The following is an 18,618-nucleotide window of genomic DNA, read 5'->3' as shown; positions in this document are numbered from 1 at the left end:
GAACATTTAACTTCAAATTCTAAATTCTATTTTTCCACATGAGCTAAAGGGATGCTTCAGTGGGTAAAGGTACCAGTTCTGCTGTGGATATCGCTCTATATAAATAAAACACTGATGGCCAGTGACCAGACAGGAAGTATAGGCAGAACAAGGAGAGAGGAAAATTGGGGAAACAGGAAGAAGGAGGGATAGACACTGCAGCCACCACCAGGACAAGCAACATGTAAAGACGCCGGTAAGCCACCAGCCACGTGGCAAGGTATAGATTTATAGAAATGGGTTAATTTAAGATGTAAGAACAGTTAGCAAGAAGCCTGCCAAAGCCATACAGTTTATAAGTAATATAAGTGTCTGAGTGATTATTTTATACTTGGATTGTGGGACTGTGGGGCTTGGTAGAACCTGGAGAGAAGCCCTCCAGCAACAAATGGCACCCAACAGCTCCTTAAACCTGAGAATATTTAATAACCAATTCTAAACAGAGCCAAAAACAGGTTCCTGCTTCATGTCTCATACGGGTAGCTAGACACCTCAAAACGTGGGTTTGAACTACTGGCAGTTCCTAGCGTTTGCGTTTGACCAGCAGTATGGTGGTAATGAGGTGTCTGCCAGTGGCACATTACACTGTGTGTTAGATTTAGTCTTTACTAGTATTAAAAAAAAAAAAAAAAAAAAAGGTTTCTGGGCTACACGCTGCTTTGATAAAAGCTTAGACCCACTATTTCTGAGACTTGATGACTCACAGAACTGGTGGAAAACACCATGTTGGTAAGCTGAAATGGGCGGAGCCAACAGCCACAGCGCCGTTTCAGTCTTAGAATACTACAGTTTAAAGCAATAGATTCATAATAAGACTGATTCGGATAAAATTGTTGACAATGTGTGTAAAATATACATAGGCTTGAAAGAGACAAAAAAAGATAATTATAAAAAAGCCACGTAAAGATGAATATTACACAGAAAATCTGGATTGTGTTGTCTTTGGGATTTTTAACTGCAAAAAAACATTTGTTCAAAAAAGATGTTGAATTAAACCAATATGTATATTTTAAAGGTACCTTAACTTCAAAATTTGGATTTAAGGATATGTTGCTTTGGAAAAGAGGTTCTGCTTTTGTTTCCACAGAAAGCCAGAGGCTGTGGATTTGTTCCAGATTAAGATACATCAGGTTTTACCAGCCAAGACCCCCTGAGAGGTCTCCAATGACACCATGGCCCAGATAATCTAACATCCAGAGAGATTTCAAGGCAACTGGTTCACACAATACAGCCTCACGGACTACCCCATAGGCCTAAAATTTTCTTTGTGTCCCCATAAGATACAGCGCCCCCCTCTAGCAGGAAGTAGTAAAAGATGCTACAACCAAATTCCCAAATATACCAAGCTGGCTTTAGAGGTGGAATTGGCTCACTCCCCCTCTAAACCCAGACATATTGCTTTAAAAAAAATTTAGATTTTTAAAAAATTTTTTAAATTATAGGAGGGTATAGAGATGATAAGATAAAATGGTAGATTAATGAACCTACTTTTAAAGAACAACTTGTTTAAAATGTTTTACATTGGTATAGATTTTAGTTTATGTTTAAAATGCTTTTTATCGCTTCTCGGCCTTTTGGCTAAGATCAAGTGTAGTAAAATGTTTTACTTTGGCATAAATTTTAGTTTATTGATACAAACTTGAAGTTAATTTTGTTATAATATATATATATATATATATATATATATATATATATATATATATATATTTCTATTCTTGTTTGAGGTGTTGTGTTTATGTAACTCATTTAAAATTGTAATGGATAATTAAAAAATAGATTAATAATTAGTCATCTATGATAATCATATTTGTAGCCATGTTAATTAAGTCTTCTAGGTATACATAGATATATTTCAGATAAATAGGTAATCTTCAAACACTTCATAAACCTAGAGAATATGGCAATTAAATAACTTAGAATTCTGTTGATGTGAGACACAATTGCTCCTGGCTGCACCAATTTGATCTGGAGAGAATGTTGGGCTTCTAAGACATTTCCATTTGGAAGTTTGTCTTCTTGGCACAAAATGGCCTACTGGGCAAAGAACTGCCCTTGCCTTGACTGCTGACAGTACGAATGCAATGCTGTCCTTTCTGGACAAGCGGTACACAAGGAAAGTGACTACTGTACTCTGCCAAGACAGGGTAAGATGGTCTTTCAGAATTCCTGCTTCTGAAAATGGTCTGTCAGATACTCTAGGCCTGTAGCCAATTTGAATGCACCAACAATGCTGAGAAACATTAGGTGACTATCCAGGTTGCCAGCTGTCTTGGTCTACTCTTGCAAGATTCCCGAAAGTTGCTTGCATCCATCTCCCATTTCTCAAGTACCATTATCTAAGGTCTTTGATGTGGTTAAAGACCAGATATTTGTAATTTCCTCAGTTATTATAAAAGATAAGTTAGATATAAAACCTTAAACTCACAAATACAAGATAGATAGGACATCTTCTTTAATATTATAACTGTAATTCTTGCTTGATAATTGTTTTGTTATATGTAATTTTACCATGTTAAAGTTAAAACCTTCCTTTTTTTAAAAAAAAAAAAGAAGAAAAGGGGAAGTGCTATGGATATCACTCTATATAAATAAAACACTGATGGCCAGTGACCAGACAGGAAGTATTTGTGGGACAAGGAGAGAGGAGAATTGGGGAAACAGGAAGAAGGAGGGAGAGACACTGCAGCCATCACCAGGACAAGCAACATGTAAAGATGCCGGTAAGCCACCAGCCACGTGGCAAGGTATAGATTTATAGAAATGGGTTAATTTAAGATATAAGAACAGTTAGCAAGAAGCCTGCCACAGCCATACAGTTAATAAGTAATATAAGTGTCTGAGTGATTATTTTATACTTGGATTGTGGGACTGTGGGGCTTGTTGGAATCTGGAGAGAAGCTCTCCAAGCAAGCTCTCCAGCAACACAGTTCCAACGCCTAATGACTTGAGTTTGATTTCTTGGAGCCACATGATGATAGGAGTTAATCAAACCCACTAGTTATCCTCTGAACTCCACCTGTGTGCTGCAGTATGACCCTCTCATATAAACAAGATAAGTTAATTAAAATTCAAAAAATAAATCGAGAAAACACCATTTCCATAAATTAGTCTTGAATTAAAACTATATATTTCTTTGCTAAAAATAAAAGATGGGTCAAAAGTGGTGTTATGCACCTTTAATCCTAGCACTAGGGAGGCAGAGACAGGTGGATCTCTGTGAGCTCGAGACCAGCCTATTCTTCAAAACAAGTTCCAGGACAATAAGGGCTACACAGAGAAACCCTATTTCAAAAAAACCAAAATTAAAAAGATGTCTAGGAAATTCATTCTTTAGTAGTATACCATTGCCTCGAAAAGCTTTCTTTCCCTATCCCTGAATTATTTCTAATAGGGGATGCTTCTTGAGTTTAAAAATCAGGATACATTGGGTAGGAAGGTATTCATGAAGCAGAGAATGCGAGGAAGAAATGTCATTATGGGATTGAAATTATAGTAAGAGAGAAGGACAGTTTCTCTGTTATCTATCTCAGAAAGGGAGGAAAAGAAGGTGGTATAAATTTTAACAACATCAACAATAGGAACTCACATGAGAACAGGAAAAAAAAAACCAATGATTTCAATTACAGTTGACAGGAAGTTAGATGAAATGTGAAGTTAATAACAAATTTTTCATTTGATCATCCTACTTACCACAAAATAAAAAGTGAATAAATGGTACAAGAAGATGGTGCTATTAAAAATGGAAAAAAAAAAAAACAGTGTTCCATTTTCGATGGCTAAAAATGAACAATAGTGTTAAGGGAATTTTATGACCGAGTGTTTACCTACTAATTCTATGTATATTTCATGCAGGCAACTTAAGCAGTAAATTATTGATGTCAAGACTACTTCTCTAATGAAGATAGCAGAGGACCCTTGGGATCTGCAAGGCAACAGTATTAGTCAATTAACCTTTGCCTATTAAATCATATTTTATTAAAGTTATTAATCCAGTTGAAGGCAACCAAAGTAATATCCCATCAAAGAACTAAAACTGATGGGTAACAATTAAAAACACAAGCACAGATATACATGATTTTAAAAAGTCCACATGTAAAATATTAACAAAACCTTCTCTAAGAATTATTACAAAGAGATACAAAAATTATGTAACCCTCAAAAAATGGTTCTTAAAACTTATAACCTTCCTTTATTTTCCAAATAAACTGTGGCATTTTCCTTTTTGTTAAGGAATTAGTAAATTTATGTATACCAAAGAGTAATGCAAGATAGATATTTCCAGCAGTAGTAAGACAGTATCAGAGCCTATATTAAGTTTTAGTTTAAAAAGACACAGGATTTGAGGTCATGACAAACTTAGCTTAATTTTATATCAGCCCTGTCACTTTTTAATCTATTGAATTTTGGTAAATTATTTAACATTTCTAAGCCTGAGTTACTTATGTGTAAAATAGAAATATTTATGCCAAATGAGGATGTGCACTTTCTATAATGAAATAACAGAACAAAAATACTCAATGTCAAAAAATTGCAGAAGAATTCTTGATAGATAGTAATTAACAATAAATTGGTGCATTTTCACATTTAACTATAAGAGGAACTAAAATCCTTTAAACAAATGTAGATTTAATGAAATATGGACACAAAATCTTATTTGTTGGCATTAAAACCAGTAGAGGTAGTGAACAAACATGCCACTGACCTAATCTGCATACAGCATCTACCCCACTGTTTTTACACTTAATAGAGATAATTACCCAAGTACTAAAGCAACCCTTGTGTCAGGTTACTGTTCTCTGCTTAGTGTTTTACACCCTCCTCTGGAGAGTCTTCTCTGTGGGAAACATTAATTATGCATTTTCCTTGAATTTTCCAACATCTGTTTTTGTTTTCTTTTCTCTTTTATGATGACTCAGAACTAAGGGAGACAGTTAACTTTGCTTTGGGTTATCAAGTTCTTCTAATGTATAAAGCACACAGAAAAGAAATTAATATTTACAAAGCCAAAATGGTTTTGTAAGCTGGTATATCGCTATTCCTTTATCCACTGTAGAATCAGAAAGGTAAAACAACTATGATTCTTAGCAAATGACATTGAAAAGTAATATGAAGGTGTAATGACTGAAGAGGAAATTGAATCAAGATGATTATGTAACCTAATTATTTTAAATTCTACTTCAGAATTAAAGTTTTTAACAAGGAAAAATTTAAGAATTAAAGGAATAAATAATGCTAGGACATAAATGTAAAAGCTTCATTGTCTACAGAAATTAAGTGAAAATGCATGATTTTAACAGTCAGTAGGTTTATCCATATTACTTTTCATAACCACAATTGAACTCATATAAACATATGACTTGGAAATGATCTATTGATTTTTCTTATTTTTGACTTGAAGAAACTGTTACGCTTTTGATGCAAAAATTCTAAACCACAGGGTGAATTTTCTTGGATACAGTGAATCTTTAGTGTCTTCAAAATTATTCTTTGTGCTGAATATTTTTAAACTAATATCTATGTAAAAAGTTTATTTAATATTTCTTTCTTATTCAATATTTCCTACTGGGAAGCAATTGAAAAATATCTCATATAAAATGCTGGATAAAACATAATATAAATGTTTACCAAGAGTCAAATAGTTTAAACAGAGCAGAACTTACTTCAAGTCTCCACTTTGAGCAACAATAAGATAATGTTTCTAAAATTCAAAACAGAATGTACCAATCTTTCATTTAAAGCTATGAATTCTTACAGAATGAAGCACATCTTCCTTCGTTCAGTTTCTACTGTGCAGAGGCTCTCATGTCATCCTCCTGAGCTCATTCAATTTCAGAAGCCAGATATGAATATGGGAATAAATTCCTGAGGTTGGTCGCAAGTACACTGATGTCTTGTACCCTTTCACTGCGCAGCTGTTAGATTTCCCTAAAATCTTCCTCTGTGCACTCCATTCTCATCCAGTCCCATCCACCTGATCAAAACCCATCCATTAAGAGTCACATCTCAAATGTCAGCACCCTACAAAGCCCTTTCTAATATGAACAGATGGTATCAATCTCCCTGCACTGCATAATAATGTCAGAACATAAACATTTCATTCATTGGCGTATGTTACTGTGTTGTACGTGTTTTATATTTGTCCTTTTCCTTGATTAGAATTAAAATCCTTGGGGGCTAGCGAAAAGGTCATTATACTTCTTCTGACACAATTATGAAGTCCATGATGGTGAAAACATCACTTGGTTTACTACAGGAACTAGGAGCTAGCTGTACCTGACCCACAGTATGTTACTAAAAACATAAAAATACATCAAAAGTATATGAATAAGTGTGTTCATATGATCACTAATTTTTAGTGGAATAACTGTCCCAATTGGAAAAAACTAACTAGTTGCTAAATTGAATTGATGTTAAAAATGAATTTAATTGTTAACATGCTTTTGCTTCCTGTGAAGGGAAAGAAAATAACATTTATTAGTAACTATACCTATTTACCTATGTTAGAGAAGTAAACTAGAAATTTTTTAAAAGACACATGAATTCCTCATTTGTTATTTATTTGAACCTTGTATTCACAATATATTAATAATTAATATTCTATACTGTATGTCAGTCACAAATCTGACAAAATTAATAAGAGAGATGCCCAATATCAATTGATTCACTATCTCCCTTAAATTCATATTTAGATTTAGTCTATTTCCAACAGTGCCTTTTCTTTTTGAATCAAGGAGATGTGCTTCTGCATTAAAAAAGAAAACCTGCTGCACATTACATCCATCTGATGGGGGGATGGTTAATGTCATGGTATGAAGGAAACATATATTAGTAATCATAATCACAGCATTATAAAAGACCTTTTAGGTTGCAAGAAAGTAGTAAAAATTCTGGATAAAATCTTTCCATTTTGTTAATGTGCCATACAAATTTATATTCTTTAAAAATAACTGTCTGTACCTTAATTGCATATTATATTTTCTAAAACTCTATGGATACAGAAGAAATCTATTTCCAGTGCAGAGTCAAATGACCCTGAGCTTTAAAAGTAAATACTAGAGAAAACAGGCATGTAGCTAGATTTTATCAACATGGACAATGATCGTGAACAATCTGGAGATCATTTCCAGCCAGAAGAATTACAGTTAAACAAAGTCATTAAGCTACCACGTTTTTCCTTTTCAGTTTCATCAAGAATCAGCTTTTATTTGAAACAATGTTTTTGTTGTTGAGTTTGCTTGACTTTCCTCCCCGAAAAAGGATCCATTTTTTTTTTCTGGGAAATCCAGCTAAGTAAAAAGAGGTTAGCTCCTAACATGGGCCTTTTCTGTCTTCACATCTCCACATTCTCAGAACAATGTGCAGCCTGCTCAGGCAAAGGTTGGTTACCTTTGGAAGAGGCATTCGTATATGGAAAGAGACTTTGCCAAAGAAAGGCTGAAAACATCTGAGCATTAGCAAGAAAAGGCAATCATAGCACCTTGAAATCACCACTCAAACTATTATTTTAAGACCATATAGATGAATTACAAATAGTACATCCTCTGTCGTAACTAACCCTGCCATGTTCTATGACCCAATATTAATTAATACAACCTACTGCAGTAGGTCTTCCATTGCTAACCAATGCAGAGAAATGGTACAACAGTATTACTGGACTAAAACCAGAATTTTCTTTTGATAATTATGTGTCTGCATTTTGGTATCAAAGTCTATCATGAAGAATAATTGTGGCTAAAGAGCATGTTTCTGCAAGTCAGTGAAGAAAAGTGAAAATTGGGAGGAACACGGTAAAGGGCATATGGCTGCCGTGAGCAGGTGAATTCCAAACCGTATCACGTGTTTAGTTCGAACTGCTAAGTTAAAATGGACATGAATGAGGGAACAACTATTTACAAATATTCACTGATTCATGGCCCCCTCAAAAACGACTCTCAAAATGTAAGCGATGTTAAAACAATAACTCACAGCATTTCTGTAAACTATGCATTTTATGGGACACCATACATCTTTAGTCATGTGCCATTTTTTTTATGACATTATATCCCATATGTCATTAAATGGTGATGAATAAACTGTCATGTGGAACTTTTTTTCTGAACTCTTTTTGATCTCTTGCCCTTGCTTTCCTGAGGGGATGAGAAGAACAGTGTCTCTAAAGAATGATGCCTATGCACGAACACAGATCATTTACAAGTTGGGGGCACAGTACTATTTGGCAAATACTTGAATATGGAGAACTGTTTATGTTTTTTCCAGGAATAGAAAGAGTGCAAGTTATTATACCTATACTATATTATATTATATTAATTATATTATATTGTATTGTATTAGTGGTGTTAAGAAAGTTAACTTTCCTCCTCAAACATATAAAATAGCTACTTAATGATTATTTGAATAAATAATTGGAACCTGACACTTGAGCCCAGAGCGGCTCTGCATTTCTGCGTTTCTGGAGTTGTTGACTACCAGAATATTGTCCACTCGAGCACTACCATCACTGTGCCCCATGGTTAGCATTGGTGTTTTACTGCAATAAAGAGGATGAGAGACAAAATTATGGGCCAAAATAATTATGAGCTGTTCATGTATCTTTTTATTTCTGCCCTTATAAGGAGACGTAAAACCGGCCTTTGGATTGTTTTTCAGTTCAGCATATCGCAAACGTGAAATGAAACAGGTGGGACAGGGTTAGATGCATGAGGAGAGTGCCCCGCTAAACATTAGAGAGAGATGGAAACAGAAAGCAAAACACGAGAAAAGAACAAGAACCACAGAGGATTGTTTGTGTTTCTATTTTTAAACAAGCATTCCCCTTTTAAGTGCAGGCCTTATTTCATTGTATATGAGTATATCCATGAAATGATCCGAATAAGGAAAGTGAAATAAAATTCAATGTAAGGACACAGAGAAAGCCGGATGGAGAAAATAACCATAGGCAAAGTCCCTGGTTCACTCTTCTGCACTATTAATATCCAGGTGGAGCTCCAGGAGTCCAATCGGCAAGAGAGAGGAGAGATTGTATGAGCAAGACATATGGAGACCATGATTGGACGAAGCACAGGGACAAATAGCCAAACTAGTGGAATCACATAAACTGTGAACCAATAGCTGAGGTGCCCCCATGGAACTGGACCAGGCCCTCTGGATAAGTGAGGCAGTTGATTAGCCTGAACTGTTTAGGAGGCCCCCAGGCAGTGGAACCGGGACCTGTCCTTGGTACATGAGCTGGCTTTTTGGAACCTAGGGCCTATGCTGAGACTCTTTGCTTAGCCTTGGTGTAGGGAGGAGGGGACTGGAGCTGCCTTGGCTGAGTTTACCAGTCTGGGCTGACTCTCCAGGGGAGATCTTGCCTTGGAGGAGGTGGGAATGAGGGATGGATTGGGGAGGAAGGCTGAGGGGTGGGAGGAGGGAGGACAGGGGAATCAGTGGCTGATATGTAAAATTAAATAAATTATAAAAATAAAAATATTTTAAAAAATATGGGTAGTTGTATGCTTATTGCAATACACGTTCTGTTCAGAGAAAGAAAACATAAGGTCATAGAAAGTTGGTGATTTGTGAATGATAGTGAATTTTAATGATCAATAATGTTATTAAACTGGATTCTATCTCAAATGAAAACAAAAGCTTATTTGTTTACTCATTTATTTAGTGAGTACATACTGAGTATATGGCATATTCTGAGAACTATGCTCTCTTTTAAAATAATAAATGAAATAATTCTGCTGTGTTGATTTTTCCAACATCAGAGGACCAGAAAGGAATGACTATTCAATCCCAACCACCATCCGAAGGAAATATGTGAGCAACACACAGTAGTTTTTGAAAAGTAATAAAATGATCAAGTATGGTGTGTTTTGTAAGTAGTTTGTGTATGTTTGTGTGTGTGTATGTGTGTGCAAGCATTTTCTTTCTACTGTAATTTTTCCCAAATAGTGCTGATGGTATACATTATACTCATTCCCTTTGAATTATGACTTTAGAAAAAACAGACATAACATTAACTTCCTTCTTACATGGCTGAACTAATTTCAACAACAATAATCCTCCATCCTTCATGAAGGGTCTTGAAGAGAGGTTACTTCATATGACTGCATTTTGTTTCTTTAATGCTTAGTTCCTTTTTCATTACAGATGGGGGACAACTATAATTAATATTTTAAAAGAAAGTCACAACATAATTTCACAGATTTGTTTTAAACTTTTAAGAGCTTCTTATTAAGAAGTGCTTTGCATTGTTCAGTAATGTTCTTCTGCTGAACAGCAATAATCGCAGCCAACTTAACTGAACAATTACAATGTGCCAGTTCCTGTGATGAGTCTTTTAAATGCATTTTTAATTTCCCAACAACCCTGAAGCTTAGGAATTATTATTACCTCTCTCACAATAGGGAAAAGAAGATTCTGAGAGGTTAATGGAGTCAGCACAGGGGATTATCCAGACTCCAAGCTCCTACTTCTTTGTAGCCAGGCCACATGCAGATCACCCACTTGATGAGTCCATGCCACTCCGCGGCCAGCTTCTGATGAGCCTTACCTGATGCTTACCGGCAAAACACGACCCACCATCTCTCTACTCTTTTAAATAGTGTGCTGAAAATTGTGCATTATACTGTACTAAATGTAGGGAAATCTGTTTTCAATTCAACATGTTCATGTGTGTAGCACGTGTGGAAGTGTGGGTGCCACTGTGACACAGCACGTATATGGAGGGCAGAGGACAAGGTTCAGGAGTTGGTTCCTGCCTTCCTCTGTGTTTTGAGATACAGTCTCTTATGCTCTGCAGACCTCCTGGCAGTTGAGTTTCAACACAACTTTCCTGTCTCTGATCTCCATCCCCACATTGGAGGGCTAGGATTGCAGATGTGAGCTACTGCATCCGGCTTTTTAGCTGAGTTCCGGGAATCTCGTTGCTGGCTTGTGTGGCAAAGCCCCTTGACCCACGGAGGCATTACCTTATCTCTCATCCTTTATATACTCATTTATTTTTCTAATCTTGGAAAAAAAATAAATTGACCATAAAATAAAAAAAAAATAAGAAGACTTCAAAGTACAAACAAGTTAAATACGTATTTGAACTCGACAAAAGAATGTTTAAATCAGTCTCTTTGCTATTTTACCACAGCTACCTCAGACATGAGCACTTTCCTCTAATTTCACCTGTTTTAATCTTTTATCAGGATTTATATTAGAGGCTATTGCTTTAAGGATGAAAATTAGCACTTTAAGCAGGACTGGGGAAATTGAAGTATTATAATAGTGATTATTCCCTGTTCAAACCTGACTAAATTTCTAAAGTAACTGATTTATATATTTATGTTTACTTATATGTTGTATCTTACCCCATAACCCAAGGTGATATGAACACATATAAAAAGCAAAGTTTAAAAATGCAGTTCTTTATAAGGAATACAAAAAGAGCATTGATATTGATAGTTTTACAGCTTTCTATCTCAAAATAAAATGTAACTTAGTAGGTCCAAACTCTCTTTCACTAAAAGGGAAACAATCTGGAATGCTGAGAGACTTCTTGGATTTTCCCATAGAGCATTGGTTTCTGTATATTTTGATTCAAAGCTTTGGGGAAATTCAAAAACATTGACTAGTTTTAGCTCATAGTGTCTCAATGAAATTCAAGTTTTGACCTTCACACTGCTTGTGACCCCTTCTTAACCAAACAAAGCTACAGCTCTCTCTGGAGTGACTCCATGGGCCTTTCACTGTAGCCAGGCAGATCTTGTGCCTCTGGCATCCACAGTTTTCCTACATTTAATTGCCTTCTCCTCTATCAACACAGACCCTGTTTGCCTGATAACTCACGTTATCAGTTCATTAAATCTTGCTTCATTATTCTGTTCCGATCTGAATATAGAAACCTTCCAGATAATCTTCCAACACTCTCCAACACAGGCATCTGGGAGAAGTAAGTAGAATAGGTTAGTGGTGTTGGATACCAGAACAGCTGGTTCAAATCCCAGCACTTCTAACTAGTAGATAAACGAACGGCACAAGTTACTTCATATCTCTGTCCCAGTAGGCATTCCTACTGTAACTGGATAAGAATAAGGGGAAGAGCATGGAAACCCTACACTAGCATATGTCAAATGTCCCAGCAGGTACACTGCTGCTTGAAACATAACTGATGAATGAGTGACAAAATTCTATCAACTGACCTCTTGTTAACCAGTGATTAGTTATATTGCAGTAAACATTTTATTGAACTGATTTTTTAATTATAAAGCCAGGAAATCCATTGGTATTAAAAGTCAAAGAAAAGCCGGGCAGTGGTGGCACGCCTTTAATCCCAGCACTTGGGAGGCCGAGCCAGGAGAATCCCTGTGATTTCCAGACCAGCCTGGTCTACAGAGCCATCTCCAGGACAGGCACCAAAACTACACAGAGAAACTCTGTCCTGAAAAAAATAAAAAAAGTCACTGAAAAACTATTAACTCCCTCAGAAGGTCCTGTCAGGTATATTAAAAATTAATTACCTTCATCTTCTGTTGAAAGACTAGTTCACATAACATATTTTGTTGTACCGTTATTTAATTTTGAAATTTCTAGCTCACTTAAGAAAGACAATATGAGACATAACTGAACAAAGAATTATAGCAACATGAATCATAGAACATAAAAATTTAACCCCCAGTAGGCTTTAATACTCAAATTTCTGTGTTCTCTCACACCATATGTGACTGCAACATAATAAATCATGAAAAGGGGAACCAGAAAATAACAGTATCGATGTAGAATAGTCTATTCTTTGCAAAAGCTCAGAGACATCTCTGGAGTGTCAAAGGCATGTCCTTCAATATTTAACTTTTTCACTCTTTGTTCCCCATCTCAAGTTGAACAATACGTTAATTACCAGATGAAGCGTATAATTACTCTAACAGCTCCACTCTTACTTATAATTACTGCATCAACACTTTCTTTTTCATATGCTTCAATCTATACCTATTACATTGTCATGATGAAGACACATTAACATTATAATACCGTATAATTAGCTGATGAGCAATTAAATTATTCCACTGCTCTTGTTCCTCTTTGCCAAGAGGTTGCTTTCCAAGCCCTATTATCTCCTCTTTCTCTTCAGTTTGCGTTAGGGTTTCTTTCCCGCCCTAAAACAAAGAGGCTCATAAGCTGAATTCAAAGCATTTTGATTTCAAATTCAGAACGGATAAGTGCTCAAGTTGGTAATGGCTGAAGAAATAAATTGGCATTATGGGGCTTAAATTTATTTTCATTTTTATGCTAAGACACAGAAATAATGGAAATTGCTGTATTGCAATAAGATGTCGCAGGACTCTGAAGTCCCCGAAGGCTTCTGTTGCTTGTGTAGACACTAAGGACTTCCCTGATTTAAAGTCCAGTTTTTTTTTTTTTTAACTACATAAGGTACCTATACATGGGTACTAGAGCTCTGGTGGATTACTTTAAAGCCATCCAAATAAGTTCTCACAGAAGACTGCAGCTTTGGAAGTTGAAAAATAAATTCCCCACAAGGGTGGTACACATAACTCTGTGCACTGCCAGCGAAATCAAACAGGTGCTTCCCCACTCCCCCTCATTGTTATAGATCAAAAACTCTGCCTGGATTTTTCACTTCTCTCACTGACTGACATGGGAGCTACCTCTAGATGTTGATAACTCCTGAAAAATGGATATCTCTATCTATCTATCTATCTATCTATCTATCTATCTATCTATCTATCTATCTATCTATCTATCTATCTATCTCTATCGCTATCTCTAAACTCTTTCTGTGTATGTCTGTGTGTTCTCTGTCTATCTCTTTTTCTCTGTCTCTCTGCCTCTGCCCTTGCCCTCCGTGTCTTCCTCCCTCCCTTCCCCCTCCTCAATTACTGCTCACTTTAGTTCAAATATACTTTGGAACTAATTGGAATATAATTTTAAGGACTCCACAGTACTCAGCATCCACTTAGTTTACCATTGTGATCACGGTCCGCATCTACACTGCCAACTAGTTCAGTGGCCGTTCAGCCCATATTTTATGGGAATCTAAATCTCTCTTAGATAATTACTTTGGAGTAGCTTACGAGCTAGGAAAGAAAAGTAGAATTCATTTTACAAGCAAGGCCTATTTCAATAAAAAGACTTTTGTTGTCTCAGCCGAGTGTCTTCAGCTACCAGGCAAAGGGAATCTATTGCAAGCAGAATCTTATATTCGGGAACTTGCCTCTTCATGTAGAAGCCCAGATGGGCCCCAGCAACTTTGGAAAACCATTTAAGACCAACAGCATCAATACAATTGGAAAGAAATAACAAGCATGTTACCTCTGATTCGATAGAAGACATTGGCTTAGCCTTGCTAAAGTGATGATTACTTCAACTACTACCCTATTATTTTCAATGTCCCTAACCATAAGTAGATACTTTTTAACTGATGAAGATATAACTCTGGAATCTACAGGAGGATAATGTGTATTTCGCCTGTGGTCAGAGATAATCTATTAAGTCTAAAAGTAGTTTCTCAGCACAGCCATTCGGTTTTGAATTGTGCTGAATAAATGAAGTTTGTCTAACCATGAATGGATGAGAATCTCTATGCATTGCAAGGAGGTAAGCTGCACTTCATAGCAGACCTCTGTCTCCTGAATTAATCAAAGTTAAAAGGTACAAAAATGCAAACAAGATTAACACATCAGGATTTTAGATCAGACATTAGATGCATTGTAGATGAGGACCTTATTAATTATCAGTATTTATATACAGTGAAGATGTCTACTGTTTTCATCTTTGAAAAAAAAAACGCTAAAAACAAATGAATTAAGTGCATACAACTAGGAAACAGACTGGCCTTGATTCAGGCTCCCTTCTAATATCTGTTGCTTGTGTGACCTTGAAGAAGTTATTTAATCTTCCTAAAGTTATGTAAAGTTATAAAATAATAGTAGCACCTATATCATAGGTTATCAGAAGGAGAAAATAAGAACTTTAGTGTAAGTCATTTACCACAGTACATGGAATAATGTGGTAACTCAATAAATACTGAATATTATCATTGCCTACTAGTATCGGCTTAAAGGCTATTTCATTCTTTCTGTTCTTTGGAAAATTTAATATACAATATTCAGAAACATTAAGTGCCCCACTTCTCACAAAAAGTTAGTTTAAAAATGTCCTCTAATTAAGTCCAAGGTCTTTACATACATTGTGAATAATTATAAATTTACTTAACGTCAAATGTGATTGTAAGTTCCTATACTTACAGTTGTCTATTTTTCCAACATAGATTTTTATTTAGAAGTTCTATGAAACCTGTTAATTGGATTCCTGTAATGTACAGTACAAGACAGAATTTTAACTTCTTAACCATTTCTCCATATGGACTCTTGTTGTTACCAAATATAAATGGCCGTGTTTCGTTTTAGGCAAGATGCTGGGGGTAGCTCAGTGTTAGATCTCTCAGCTTGCACAAATTGCAGAATGGGAGGATTCAGTTATCAGTGAATGGCAGTAGGGTCAGAGATCTCATGAACTCAATACACTTTGTTTCCATAATTCATGAAATTATTGTAGAATAGGAGTTATTAAAAGGCAAAGTGCTCCACTGTCACTATTTGTTCAGGAAAATTAATTACACTCTCTGAATATCACCTAAAAATATTGGTCATAGTACTCTCTCACCTTGACCTTTGGGATTTAGTCTCTAATTTAACGGTGAGATACATAACACTGAGCCAAAGCTCCATTTTACTTTGGCAATGTATGGTAGTACAACTGTTTCCAAATTCTATTCACCATCCTTAAAGGGATATATCTTCAGAAGATCTAAGGTACTTCTGAAATTCTAGCTCCAGTCAGGGTTAAGTCAGAATGGATAATAATGGAAAAGAAATTTGACAGGACTTAAATTAGGGTCATTGAAACTTAAGGCTAACAAAGGAACATAAACTCTTCTGTCTCTGTACTTAGTGACTAACATTTACTGTGTCCAAAAATAGATTTCATAATCAAAGCAATCTGATGAGGGTTTGGGGGATGTAACTTGGTAATGAGTGAAGGCTGAGTATGAACTCAGTCATGGTTTGGATCCTCAGCAACATAGAAAATAAGCGAACAGTAGATAGATAGATAGATAGATAGATAGATAGATAGATAGATAGATAGATAGATAGATAGATAGATAGATAGATAATACCTTTATTAGAAGGAAGGGCTGGTGGTTCACACTGTAATGCTAAAAAAGAGAAATCGAATTTCAAGTTCAAATCTGGTCTGTGCTACCCAGTCAGATCAGCCTGGGTTATATAGTAAAAGTATATAAAAGGGAAAATTAAAATGATCTAAAAAAACTTATTGTGTTGAAATAACCAAAAGTAAGAAAAAAATAATTTTCCTTGATGCTTCAATAGTAAAGAATAGGCCATAGGTTGCAGTATTGGTTCCCAATAGTGTTATCCCCCAACAGGCAACTGGACCATAGGAGTGCTAAGTCATGGCTGAATGGGCTATTAGGAGGTAGGACCTAGGAAAAGGAGGCAGACCATTTGGAGTCTTTGAATGGCAGAACTTGTCTTCCAACTTTTCTTCTCTTTTCTGTCTTGTCTTCAGCTTCCTGGTGCCACTGGTGAGCTTTTGTTCTGCCAAACCTACACCATGATGATTTTTGCCTTGTCTCAGGCTCATAGTGATGGAGCTTGCATACCATGGACATCAAGACACACAAGACACCATAAAGAAAGTGACTCACAATAAATCTTTCTGTCTTAGCTGTTTCCTCAGATTTTTTATTTCAGTCACAGAACTCTACCACGGTATCTCTGATGAAAACATTATGACAGCTACCTCGTTAACAACAGTGACACACGAAGCATTCCACTACTTTGTGTCACCAGGATAGTCTACGGAATAAATCATATTATACTCAAGGTGCCAAGATTTGGACCTGACTGGGACTGAGGGGGAATGAAGAAAGGAGAGACAGGGGGACACCCAGAAACACAGAAAACCAGGGTTCGGTTATACTGGGCACTTGACGGAGAAGTCACAGCAGCCCAGATGTTCAGTTGTTTATTACAGAGTTGAACGGGAATCAAGGTTATTACATACAACTCTACAAGGAGGCAAAGTTGTTAAACAGACAAGAACAACTAAGGTAGGGTTTGTGGTAAACAGCTGAGTCAATGAGACAGGTTTAGTTAATTGTGAGAGGAGCCCTCTCTGCAGGGGCAGTCTTCAAGCTGTAAATATCAAAGGAGAGAAGCTATTATGGACATTTTTTGCACACAGTGTCAACATAGACAGACAGACCAGAGAAAGTTTTTTTTTCCCCATTTCCCTCAGAGTCCCAACCTGGGGAGAAGGCTTTGCCATGCCTCCATGGGTTCCTTGACATGACAGTGCCCAGGTCAACAGCACACACTGACTTAAGTGGCTCAGGGATTTTTCTTAATACAGCCTTTACAATCTTGTAAACATAGTTTGCCTGTGAAGAATTTGAATAAATGAACTAATATAGAATAGGAACTTTTTTTTGTAAAATAGAATAGAGAACCTGAAAAGGGTGTATCTGCATGGAATGTTGGGAAGTTTAAAAACAGGCAGACCCACTTTTTATGAGGTCTGGTAAAAAAAAAAAAAAAAGCAAAAGAAACAGTCACAGCTGACTGGTAGTTCAGGAACCTGAGAGGACAAACTAACCTCTTCACTTTTCAGATGAATGAACTGAAGCCCCGAAAGGTGAAGACCATTAACGCAGGGGGCAGAGTCATGCAGAGTAGATGAGATCATAGTGGGAATTTGGTTTTCTGACCCTAAACCGGCACCACAAACCGGACCAGGATGTATTCTGCTGTTTCCATGCTGTTTTGAAAATAAAGGGACTGCAGAATGGCCTAGAACCAATAACAAGCCTACCTTCTCATTTATGCGTTGAATTCCATATTACAGTGGTGTTGGTTTATAAAGCACTTAACTTTACATTCACCAATTAATATGGAATCATACTATACAAAACATAATTTGTATTATGAGCCAGTGATTCTTGGTTTACACCAGATTCTCCCTTTATCAGTAAAAAATAGAGAGCCATCTGAACTCAGGGGCCATAGCACACACCTGTCAGACCTAATGGAGAAATTTCTTGCAAGAGTGATAATTTATGTAAAAATTTATGCAAATACTTATGTTGTTTATTTTCAGTGGAAAAATAATTGCTCCTTCCACTGAAATGTTCAAGGTAAATCAATGCCTTGAAAAAATACACAAGATTTGCTTTGATCAAACTTCAAAATTTTATATATATATATGAGTTTACATGTCTTGGATATGGTAATTGTAAGTTGTTTCCATTTCATTTTGGAAGTCTATTTCGGATGTCTATAATATAAAATAAAAAAGTGAAAAGCCCTCTCCAAAACATAATTTATCAAGCTATCACTGACTTCCCTTCATTTTAAGATTAAGAAAAGTAATTTGAAACAATAACTTGCTTTCTGTCATTTGTATTATATAACATTATTTTTATTAGAGGACATTATTTTATTTAACATGATTAATATTTCAAGTGATAGAATATATTATACCTTCACTTTTAATTCTAAATGTGAA

The 18,618-nt window shown here is 35.9% G+C and overlaps 1 protein-coding gene and 1 pseudogene across 7 annotated transcripts in view; one reads left to right on the top strand and one right to left on the bottom strand.

The window, feature by feature from the left end:
• The window catches only part of Erbb4 (erb-b2 receptor tyrosine kinase 4), a 1,076,808-nt gene that overhangs the window by 611,845 nt on the left and 446,345 nt on the right, over positions 1 to 18,618 (bottom strand). The gene's annotated exons all lie outside the window — the stretch shown is intronic.
• LOC121822170 (U2 spliceosomal RNA) lies at positions 1,598 to 1,682 on the top strand (annotated as a pseudogene).

Source organism: Peromyscus maniculatus, chromosome 13 (genome assembly GCF_049852395.1).
Source record: "Peromyscus maniculatus bairdii isolate BWxNUB_F1_BW_parent chromosome 13, HU_Pman_BW_mat_3.1, whole genome shotgun sequence".
Taxonomy (NCBI): Eukaryota; Metazoa; Chordata; class Mammalia; order Rodentia; family Cricetidae; genus Peromyscus; species Peromyscus maniculatus.
Note: the sequence above shows the minus strand (reverse complement) of the source record. Positions and strands in the feature narration are given on the sequence as shown.